Below are 12,194 nucleotides of genomic sequence, written 5' to 3'. Positions count from 1 at the left end.
GCATGGCATATGATAACATCTAATCTCTCTTTGATGACATCTTGAAGGCAGACAACATGCATACCTTATTTGAAGGGGGCAAGATAAAGCAGACTGTTGTTTTTTTGGTTAAAATCCATATCAAAAGATTAGAAATGGAAAGGAATTTGGAAATTATCTAATGCAGTCGTTCTTTGGTCCCTTAGACTGCTTTGGTCTCGTGAACGTCATTAAAAAACATTCATTCATTCATTCATTCAAATGGCCTAAGTCATCGAGCAGTGGTATATGATGATACCTTAAAAATATAAGTAAAATAAATTGAAAGATATCATTTTTAAACGATTAAATTGTTTAAAAGTCAAAAATATTTTATAATTGTAACGTGTGTGCGTGTGCGCGCACGCTGAGAGTTATTCTTCTTGACTAGTCTCTTTTCATCAAATTCTACTCTACACAAAAAATTATAAGATTTTATGAAAATGGGCACCTCCAAAAAGATGATTCTAGACATATATATATATACACACATGTATATATGTAGACGTATACATGTAATATATGTATATGTACATCTATACATGTATACATCTACACATGTATAGATGTACATATACATATATATATATATACATATATATACATATATATGTATATATATATATATGTATATATATATATATATATGTATATATATATATGTATATATATATATGTATATGTATATATATGTATATATATATATGTATATATATATATATGTATATATATATATATGTATGTATATATATATATATATATATGTATATATATTTATATATATATATGTATGTATATGTATATATATATATGTATGTATATGTATATGTATATATATATATATACACACATATATACATTTATATATATATATATATATATGTATATATTAATATTTATGTATACATGTGCATTACATATGTATACATACATAGATATGTATGTATTTGAATATGTACATATACGTGTGTGTGTATATGTGTATATATACATACATACATACATACATATATATATATATACATATACATACATATCTATATATTTATACATACAAATACTGTATGCATATATATATATGTATGTATGTATGTATGTATGTATGTATGTATGTATGTATGTATGTACATACACATACGTATACATGTATATATACACGTGTGTGTGTGCGTGTGTGTGTGCGCGCGTGTGTGTATAAGCAAGTAGAAGTCGCTACACACCACTGAAGAAATTTTTTAAGAAATATGGATGGGTATGGTTAGGAGCAAGCAATATAGAATTTTAATTTTAAATTGTTTTGACTTTGAATTAATTTAGATAATAATATTTTTTTTTTTCAAAGTTATTTAATTTTTTTATCTCTATTATGGATATGGTTGCGGATAGGATTGCAACTATTACTTCTATATTTTTTTAAGGTTAGTATCAAATTATTCTTTTATTTTTTAAATTACATTATATACAAAATTAAGTGTTTTATTTACATAACTCAAAGACATTATAATTTTTCTTCAATTTACTATGATATTAGTCATTTATTCAATTTTAAAATTTGCATTCTTTAATTTATATGTTTTATGGTTATGGTTACGAGTAGGATTATGAATAGGGTCATAGTTACAATTAGCATTAGAAATATGGTTAGGGTTATAACTAGACTTGGATTTAGTATAGGGGCTAGGGTTGGGGTTAGGGTTAGATTGAGACATACAATACAATAATTATTATGATTATAGATTTATATTTAGGGTTAGGTTTTGGCTTAGGATAAAAAGTAGCTTTATAGTTAGAGTAAGCATTAAGTATATGGTTAGGGCTAGGGTTAGGGTTATAATAAGACAACTGTTAAGGTGATAAGTGGGCTTATATTTAGGGTTACAATTTTGCTTATGGTTAGAAGTAGGCTTATAGATAAGGTTACAATTAGAGTCAACATTACAAATATGGTTAGGGCTAGGATTAGGCTTACAATGAGGATTAATATTATGATTATGGTCATTATAGGCTTATGATTAAGGCTTAGACTCAACAATATAGTTAGGCTTAGGAATTATGATTGGGGGGAGGGCTACATTTAGTAGTATAGTTAGGGTTAGATTTAGATTTATGATTAGGAGTAGAGTTAGGGTTAGGGTCAAGCTCAAGGTAAGGATTAGGGAAAGACATAGGATAAGTGAAGGGTTAGACATAAGATTTCGGTTAGGACCAGGATTACTTACATAGGGTTGAATATAGAATTACGGTAAGGGAAACATTTATAATAGGCCAACTATTAGAATTATAATTAGTGTTACACTGAGGAATAGATTTAGGGTTAAAGTTAGTGTTACATTTAAGAAAAATTTTATGGTTCATGATATTATTATGGTTAAGGTTATTGTTAGGTTATTGCTCCTCCTATAGTTAATTTTAGTGCTACTATTAAAATTAAGGTTAGTGTTAATGTAATTGTTATGTTTCTTTTATGTGGGTTAGAATTATTGTGACACCTATGGTTAGTGTTATTTGTGCACCTAAGGTTAGTGTTAGGGGAACTATTACATTACATTTAATAAGTTTGTTAGGGTTCATGTTGTTGTTATCATTGAGGTTATTGTTAGGGTTATATGTCCTATTATAGTTAACATTGGTGATATTTCTGTTATCCATTTTGCCTCCTGCCAAGATTCAAATTTTGAATGCTTGCCGTGCCTAACGGCCACCTTCCATCTTCTATATTATTTTACTTCCTGAAAAATATCGAAAACTAAACAATAAAACCTTATGTTTTGTTCCATCAACATACAACTTTCCACATCATCAGATCAAGCCAGATCTACGGTGGGCACTTTCCCACATTTTGAAAATACACGACCTCTACACATTGCAGGAAAGCCCCTTTGCGATGCGTGGCAAGTGGGTTCGCTTTCTCTTATGAGCTGCAGATAAGGAGGACAGGGTGGCAGGTTGAGCTGGCAGTTTGATTGGCACCTGCTTTCCCGCATTTTATTTTTTGATAGACCTTCTGACGATGCGGGCAAGCGCTCGGGTGACACGCGTCCGGATGATGTCATGGCTGATCTCACAGAGGTTTAGAAGGCATAGATTCTGAGCACCGTAGATTCAAATTAGATCAATGGCTGGCGCATGCCCACAAGATGAAGTTGTGGGGGTTTTTTAAAATGCGGGCATGCCCCCTTGTGACACGTGGAAGGAATGATGTCATGGGCCTGGCCTTCTTGTAGGGTGATGCGTGAAGAATTCTCACTATTCGATGCAAACAGATCTACGACCGAGGCTTCCCTGCATTATCAAGATGCGAAGATTTTAAATATTGCGGGGACGCGCTTTGCTATCACGTGTAATTGTGGGGCTTGTCTCTTCATGAGTCATCTGGTGATGCCAGGTGGTGCTACATCATGCTGAGTTGTTGAACAGGTTGCCAAGGTGGTGCCAAGTGTCATGGGCCCAAATTATATGAGCAAGCACAAAATACGAAAGATCTTCTCAATCGTTGATCTTCGACCAGGGCTTTCCCACTTTATCAAGATGTGAGGAGAATAAAAATTGCTGGAAAGTGCCTGAAGGGCACGTGTCTCAGTGACCTGGCTAGGGTATCAACAGTGCTAATAGTTAATATAACCGCCACGGTCAGGGTTTTGGGGTTTTTGGGTGGCGCAGTTAGTTTAAAAAGGATGGTCAACTTGGGAAGACCCTGCGAGGTGGCGAAAAGATAAAAGACCGTTGGTCTACGTGGCCCATTCTCGTCGCAGTATCCAGTTGACCTGCTGCCCCTGATAATTCATGAGTTAGAAATGAAGGAATTCGAGGTTTTCTTGCACGATCTAATCCCTGTGATCAATGCCAACCACTCCGAGATGATTGCTAAGCTCAAAAAATGCAGGAGAACACTCTAACACGCCTGATCTGATCCATCTGCCTAGTTAGAATTGTTTAATGGCACCATTTCTATCTTCTCAGGGCCCTGTTTCCACAAAGATTAGATATAATTGCATCTGGATCTGCACCCAGATCGAATTTTCTTCAGATCTCCATGATTATTCTCTGAAGAGCTTAATGGCAGTAGTTGTAGAGTAATGTCAATTAGAAAATGTCCTAGTTATGCCTGAGCTATAAAGGCAATTTTGAAGAATTTTGTAAAGGTCGAACCTTCTTTGATTTCTCTGATATTGCTCTGCAAATCTTCAGTGTAAAATTCCCTTTGCCTCTAAATTGTATGACATTTTGCCTTATCTCCTTCGGCCATTGATGTAAAGTGCAAGAACTATTTGCCTCTCATTGGTTTTTTGTAGAGATCTGCAATCTGCATGATTGTATCTCTTCTGGCTTGTGAATGATATATAAGTGAATCTTCTCTTCCTTGTGTCATTCATCTGAGTTTTCTGATCTGCATGTGGTTGCTAGGTTAAAACAAGTCTGAATGTGTATATCTTTTGGTGTCATTATGGTTTAATAGTGCATGTATGGGCAGAGATTAGTTTGAACACTCTATTTTGGTGCATCACCTCCTTAGATTAGAATAGGTAGATTTGCTTCCATGCTCTCCTTCTCCCTTTTCCTCTCCAAGAATAGTTAGGTGCACCCTGATAGTAAGAGGAAGCCGACCTTCTCCGGAGACTCAACCTCATAGTTCAAGTCCCAAAGCTTGGAGGTTGTTTCCATGTTTCACAAGGTTGTCCTTGGGTAAAAACATTGGACAAAGGTGCAAACCTCTATGACAACAATTTCTATACTTAAGGTCAGTGTTATGTTTTTTATATGGGATACTGTTAGTGTTATTATTATGTCTAATGCTATTATTAGGGGAATTTTTAGGTTCTATTTTAAGAAGTTTTCTAGGGTTTGTGCTATTATTACACTTCGAGTTAGTGTTAGGGTAATTGTCAAGTTGATTTTTAATGTGGGTTAGTGTCATTATAACACCTATAATTAGTATTATTATGAGACTTGCAATTTTTTTTGATAGTGTATTGCCCCTCTCTCTCTCTCTTAAAAATATTATGTCATTGTTATTTAGTAGTACAATTATAGATAGGGTTAGGTTAGGTATATAATTCACTAAATCCTTAGTACAAGCACATATAGAGTTAGGGTTAGAGTTAGGATGCAAGGTTTACAATTTCATTCATATGACACTTAGTGTTATGGTTAAGGTTTAATAAGTGGTTAAGTGTTACACTAAGGTAATGGCCTTGGTTAAGATAAGTATGTGATTTAGGTGTATTGTTGGAGTATTTGGAGTAAAACTATGGTCAAAATTTGGATTTAGGTTTTAAACATAACTTAAATAGTGAAAAAAATTACATGAATCTTGTTCATGAAAGGGGATTTATAAATCTCAATACAACTATTTAGATGATGTAAAAAGTGTGAAAGAATAAATAAGAATCAATTGTATGGAAAATATTTCTCCATAGCTAGTGATATTACAACACCAATGATTAGTGATATTGTGACACCTACACATAATCTTTTTATAATGTACTCCCTCTCTCCCTCTCCCCCCCCCCCTCTCTCTCTAGATACACCCCCTAATCTCTCTCTCTCACACCCCTTCTCTAGGTATGCCTATTGATCTTCCTCTCTGTCTCCCACTTTAATCTATAGATACACCTACTAATATCTCTCCCTCCCTTCCTGATCTCTAGATACACCCCCTATTTTCTCTCTCTCTCTCTCTCTCTCTCTCTCTCTCTCTCTCTCTCTCTCTCTCTCTCACACACACACACACACACACACACACACACACACACACACACACACATATCTTCCTATCATATGCCTATCTCTATCACTACCTTTAATACCTCTCTCTAACTTAAAAGATCTATTTATTAAAAACATAACATGATCACTCTCTCATCAATATATATGCCCCCTAATCTATCTCTCTCTCTCTCTCTCTCTCTCTCTCTCTCTCTCTCTCTCTCTCTCTCTCTCTCTCTCCTCCTTATTATAAAAATAAAAATATTGTTGCTAATTAGTAGCACAGTTATAGATAGGGTTAGGATTAGGTATAAAATTTACTAAATGCCTAGTACAATCACATATAAAGTTAGGGTTAGAGTTAGGATCCAAGGTTAACAATTTCATTTATATGACACTTAAGTGTCACACTAAGATAAGGGATGTGGTTAAGGAAAATATGAGATTTAGGGTTTAAACATAACTTGAATAGTGAGAAAAAATGTCTCTCTATAACAAACATGATCCCTCTCTCATCTCTAGATATGCATCCCTCCTCTCCCCCCCCCCCCCCCCCCCCCGACCTCCATCTCTCTCCTTATTTAAAAATATACAATATTATTGCCAGTTAGTAACACAGTTATAGATAAGGTTAGGATCATGTATATAGTTTAGTAAATGCTTAGTACAATCACATATAAAGTTAGGGTTAGAGTTAGGATCCAAGATTAACAATTTCATTTGTATGAAACTTAATGTTATGGTTAGGGTTAATAAGTGGTTAAGTGTTACACTAAGATAAGGCATGTGGTTAAGGGAAGTATGAGGTTTAATTTAAAGGTTGGAATATTTAGAGTAGAACTATGGTCAAAATTAGAATGTAGGTTTTAAACATGACTTGGATAGCAAATTTTTTTAAATTATATCGTATTCATGAAAGGGGAATTGTAAGTCCCAAAAAAATGATTTAGATGATGTAAAAAGCATGAAAGAATAAATAAGAATCAACTATATGATTTTTTTTTCCATAATGATGTGAGAACTTTATATATTGTTGATTATTTAATAATACTAATGCAAGTTTTATTAAAATGCTTAAGAATTGTATTCAACAAATATGTCTATCATGAAGGACATTAATGTTGATTCATGATTTTCCATTAATGTTAGTGAAATAAGGGTCATACTTGGAATAAATATGTTGTTAAAATTAGAATATGGGGTTTATACTAAATTTAGTATATATATATATATATATATATATATATATATATGAGATATCCTTTTTAATTAACATATATATATATATATATATATATATATATATATATATATATATATATATATATATATATATATATATATATATATATATATATGAGATATCCTTTTTAATTAACATATTTAGTAGCCACGTCTATTTAAGACATCTTTGTGAAAATAAATTATTTTTATCATATTCTCTTCTTCATGAAAGTTACATAGAACAATGGTGAAACACCCAATACAACTAATTAGAAGGAGTAAAAGTCTGCAAATGAAGACAAGGATGAACTATATAAAAAACATTTCTCTGTAATGGTGTAAATACATGGCAATTCTTTAATAATTAGGATTGTATTGCAAACTTTATTTGAATAAGGACCATGAAAGACTTCTTTCATCATTGAGGGAAACACATCCACTTTTGTAGATGTGGCATGTAGAAATTTTGCGTCATCCTCCATCTACATAATTTCAATTTCTTCAAGATAATCAATTGACAATGTCGCGTTCTCCACAACTTTAATCATAGTTGTGCATGACTCTTTTATTATTTGTAGGAACTTGTCAAACTTGGTCTCAAAGAAATTATTTGAAGCAACTAAAGTAGTCAAGCTAGTACCAATAATATTTGATTTTGTAGTGACTCTCATCTTTGCAGTCTGTACATTGTTGTATTTTTTATCTGAGAGATACTTGTACTCGTGTTATTTGTATTTTGAGATGACCCGATGGTTAGATGTTATACTTTGATTTCCAAGATCATAGATGTTAGATGACTATGTTGTTTAGTTGATCATATCTGCATGATGATGCCATTTTGAGATGACAATATGTTTTATTAGGATAATTGGTTACCTGATATTTGGGCATATCTATAAATATATTACATGTGGGATTTAATGTTATGGTCATTTACTTCATTCTTGCTTTGTGATGCTTTATGCGAATGTGAATGATGTAAATGAATTATTTTAGTATGATTAAATAAATGGTTAAATTAGGATATTTAATGCATGGGTAAGTGCACCAAGTTGTGGTGCCAAAAGGGGGGTATAAGTGGACACCTTTTTCCTAAAATCAGCAATTTCTGAACTTCAACAAGAATTTGAAGATAGTTACGCTCAAAATTTTAAGATATGACAAAAACAAAAGTCATAGTCCTTTGAATCTAGTTTCTAAACTACTAATTTTTTTTCAAAATGGTTTAGTTTTAGGTCCTCAAAAAAGGGGGCCACATAAAGTGGTACTGTTTATTCCAAAAAAACATAACATAGTACAAAGTGTGACCCCCCTAAAATTTTAACTTTTTTTTTGAAATTCTTTAATCGCTCTGGTCAAAAGTTACTTAACACTATGTAGTTTATCCCAGATTTTTCGGGTAATTTTCTAATGTGTATTTTTTAATGAATTTTTAAACTAGACACATCCCAAAAACGTAAAATATCTATGTGCTCCCCCTAAAAATAATTGAAAACTAATCTAAAATCAAAACTTTTTTTTTCAAAGTGTGTAAAATGGAGTCTAGTTTCTAAAAAATTAAGTTGTTGCAAAATTCAATGAACGAGCTAAAATCTATAGCCCAATTAGTACATGGTGGTTTTTGACAAAAAATGAACATACATTTAAAAGAAATTATAGATGAAAGGCTTGAAATAGTTCAAATTAAAATAAATTATATGGTTAGATAGCTAACACAGAGACCTATAATGCCATGTAACTTGATCTTATCGATACCCAATCCCCAAGGAATCTTGAAGGAGAGCACATAAGAAAAATAAATCATTTTTTGTATGTTTTTTTGGAAAACACGTCTCAGACCTATTTATAAACTCCAAACCTTTGGGTTGGATCTCCAAGGCAAAACCAAGACTTAGGCTTGGTTTTAATGCAAATCTTTCAATAGCGTGTGTGCCCTATAGCACGCACATGCTATTAGAACCATTTGAATTCTCAGTAGCTCGTGCACGCTATAGGGCACACGCACTATTGAGGCCTAAATTGTAATGCAAGAGCAAGAGAGAGCTAGGGGGAATGGCTATGTGTGAGAGAGAAAGAGATAGAGAGAAAGTAGGGCTGGGAGAGGGGAGAGAGTACGGATGGGAGAGAGGAAGTGAGAAAGAGTAGGGGTGGTAGAGAGAGTACAGGATGGGAGAGAGAGGAAGTGTGAGAGAGTAGGGGTGGCAGAGAGAGTACAGGATGGGAGAGAGAGGGAAGTGTGAGAGAGAGTAGGGGTGGCAAAGAGAGAGTATGAGATGGGGGAGAAAGATTGAAAGTAGGGGATGGGAGAGAGAGGAAGTGTGAGAGAGAGTATAGGTTGGGAGAGAGAGATTGAGAGTAGGGGATGGGGGGAGAGAGAGAGAGTAGGTGGTCAGAGACAGAGTGGGAGAGGGAGAGCAAGAGAAAGGAGGATGGGAGTGCATGTGTGTGAAAGAGAGAGAGTAGGGAATGGAAGAGGGGGGAGACAGAGTAGCTTGAGAGAGAGTAGGGGATGAGAGAGAGAGTAGGCAATGGGAGAGGGAGTGGGAGAGGGGGAGAGAGGGGGGATGGAAATGTGTGTAAGAGAGAAAGAGAGAGAGAGAGAGTAGGGGATAGGAGAGAGTGTGAAAATGTGAGAGAGAGAGTAGGGGGTAGAAAAGAGAGAGTAGAGAGGGAGAGAGTGAGAGTGAGAGAGAGTGAGAGTGAGAGTGAGAGTGAGAGTGAGAGGGAGAGAGTAGGCGGTGGGAGAGGTAGTGGGAGAGGGAGAGCGAGTGAGAGACAAAGTAGGGGATGAGAGAGGAGAGAGGGGGGATGGGTGTGTGTGTGAAAGAGAGAGAGTAGGGAATGAGAGAGGGGAGGGGAGAGATAGAGAGAGTAGGGGATGGGAGAGAAAGAGAGTAGGCAATGTAGAGGAGTGGGAAAGGGAGAGAGGGGGGGGATGGGATGTGTGTAAGAGAGAAAGCAGGGGATGGGAGAGAGTGTGAGAGTGTGAGAGAGAGTAGGGGTGGCAGAGAGAGACTGAGAGTAGGGGGATGGAGAGAGAGAGGGGGAGGAGAGAGAGAGAGAGAGAGAGAGAGAGAGAGAGAGAGAGAGAGAGAGAGAGAGAGAGAGAAGGCAGTGGGAGAGGGAGTGGGATGGAGAGAGAGGGGGAATGGAAGTGTGTAAGAGAGATAGAGTAGGGGATGGGAGAGAGTAGGTAGTGGGAGAGGGAGTGCGAGAGAGAGAGAGAGGGGGAATGGGAATGTGTATAAGAGAGATAGAGAGTAGGGGATGGGAGAGAGTGTGAGATTTGAGAGAGAGTGGGGGGTGGCAGAGAGAGCTCGTACGGGATGGGGGCGAGAGAGAGAGAGAGTAGGGGATGGGAGAGAGTGTGAGAGAGAGTAGGGGAATTGAAGAGAGAGAGTGAGAGTAGGGGATGGGGAGAGAAAAAGTAGAGAGGGAGAGAGAGTACTTGAGAGAGAGAGATAGTAGGCAGTGCAAGAGGAGTGGGAGAGAGAGAGAGGGGGGATGGGAGTGTGTGTGTCTATGAAAGAGAGAGTAGGGATGGGGGAGAGAGAGTAGGCAGTGGGAGAGGGAGTGGGAGAGGGAGAGAGAGAGGGGGAATGGGAATGTGTGTAAGACAGACAGAGTAGGGGATGGAAGAGAGTGTGAGAGAGAGTAGGTGGTGGTAGAGAGAGCTCGTATGGGATGGGAGAGAGAGAGTGAGATTAGGGGATGGGAGAGTGTGAGAGAGAGTAGGGGATGGGAGAGAGAGTGAGAGTAAGGGATGGGGGGAGGGAGAGAGTAGAGAGGAGAGAGAGAACTTGAGAGAGAGAGAGATAGTAAGTGGTAGGAGGAGTGGGAGAGGGAGAGGGAGAGAGATAGGGGGATGGGAGTGTGTGTGACAGATCTAGAGAGTAGCGAATGGGAGAGAAGAGAGTGGGGGGATAAGAGTGTGTGTGTTTGTGAAAGAGAGAGAGTAGGGGATGGGAGAGGGGAGAGAGAGAGTAGGGGATGGAGGATAGAGAGTAGGCAGTGGGAGAGGAGAGAGTGAGGGTAAAGGATGGCAGAGAGTGTGAGAGAGAGTAGGGGATGGGAGAGAGTAGGGAGAGGGAGATATAGGGAGAGGGATGGGAGTGTGTATGATAGATCTAGAGGATAGGGGATGGGAGAGAAGAGAGAGAGGGGGATGGGAGTGTGTGTGTGTCTGTGAAGGAGAGAGAGTAGGGAATGGGAGAGAGTGTGAGAGAGAGTAGGGGGTGGTAGAGAAAGAGAGTATGGGATGGGAAAGATAGAGTGAAAGGATGGGAGAGAGAGAGAGAGAGAGAGAGAGAGAGAGAGAGAGAGAGAGAGAGAGAGAGAGAGAGAGAGTAGGGGGTGGTAGAGAGAGAGTAGGGGTGGCAGAGAGAGAGTACGAGATGGGAGAGAGTGTGAGAGAGTAGGGGATGGGAAAGAGTGTGAGAGAGAGTTGGGAATGGGAGAGAGAGAGAGTAAGAGTAGGGGGATGGGAGAGAGAGAGAGAGTAGAGAGGGAGAGAGAGAACTTGAGAGAGAGATAGTAGGCAACGGGAGAGGGAGTAGGAGAGGAGGAGAGAGAGGGATGGGAGTGTGTGTGTGAGATCTAGAGAGTAAGGGATGGGAGAGGGGAGAAAGAGAGGGGGATGGGAAGTGTGTATCTATAAAAGAGAGAGTTTAGGGGATGGGAGAGGGGAGAGAGAGAGAGTATCCTAAGAGAGAGAGAGAGGAGAGAGAGAGAGAGAGAGAGAGAGAGAGAGAGAGAGAGAGAGAGAGAGAGTAGGTGGTGGGAGAGGGAGATAGGGGAGATGGGAGTGTGTGTAAGAGAGAGTAGGGGATGGAGAGAGTGTGAGAGAGAGTAGGAGGTGGCAGAGAGAGAGAATGGGGATGGGAGAGAGAGAGTGAGAGTACGGGATGGGAGAGAGTGAGAGAGGAGAGTAGGGGATGGGAGGAGAGTGTGAGAGAGAGTAGGGAGAGGGAGATAGAGAGAGGGGGATGGGAGTGTGTGTGTGAGAAGTCTAGAGAGTAGGGGATGGGAGAGAAGAGAGAGGGGGGATGGGAGTGTGTGTGTGTGTATCTATGTTTGTGTCTGTGTCTATGAAAGAGAGAGAGTAGGGGATGGGAGAGAGTGTGAGAGTGTGAGAGAGAGTAGAGGGTAGTAGAGAGAGAGCACATGATGGGAGAGACAAAGTGAAAGGATGGGAAAGAGTGAGAGAGAGAGTAGGAGGTGGTAGAGAGAGAGAGAGTATGAGATGA

This window comes from Cupressus sempervirens, chromosome 2, assembly GCF_028749045.1.
Source record: "Cupressus sempervirens isolate cs-2001-9-10 chromosome 2, ASM2874904v1, whole genome shotgun sequence".
Taxonomy (NCBI): domain Eukaryota; kingdom Viridiplantae; phylum Streptophyta; class Pinopsida; order Cupressales; family Cupressaceae; genus Cupressus; species Cupressus sempervirens.
This window is presented reverse-complemented; position numbering follows the sequence as displayed.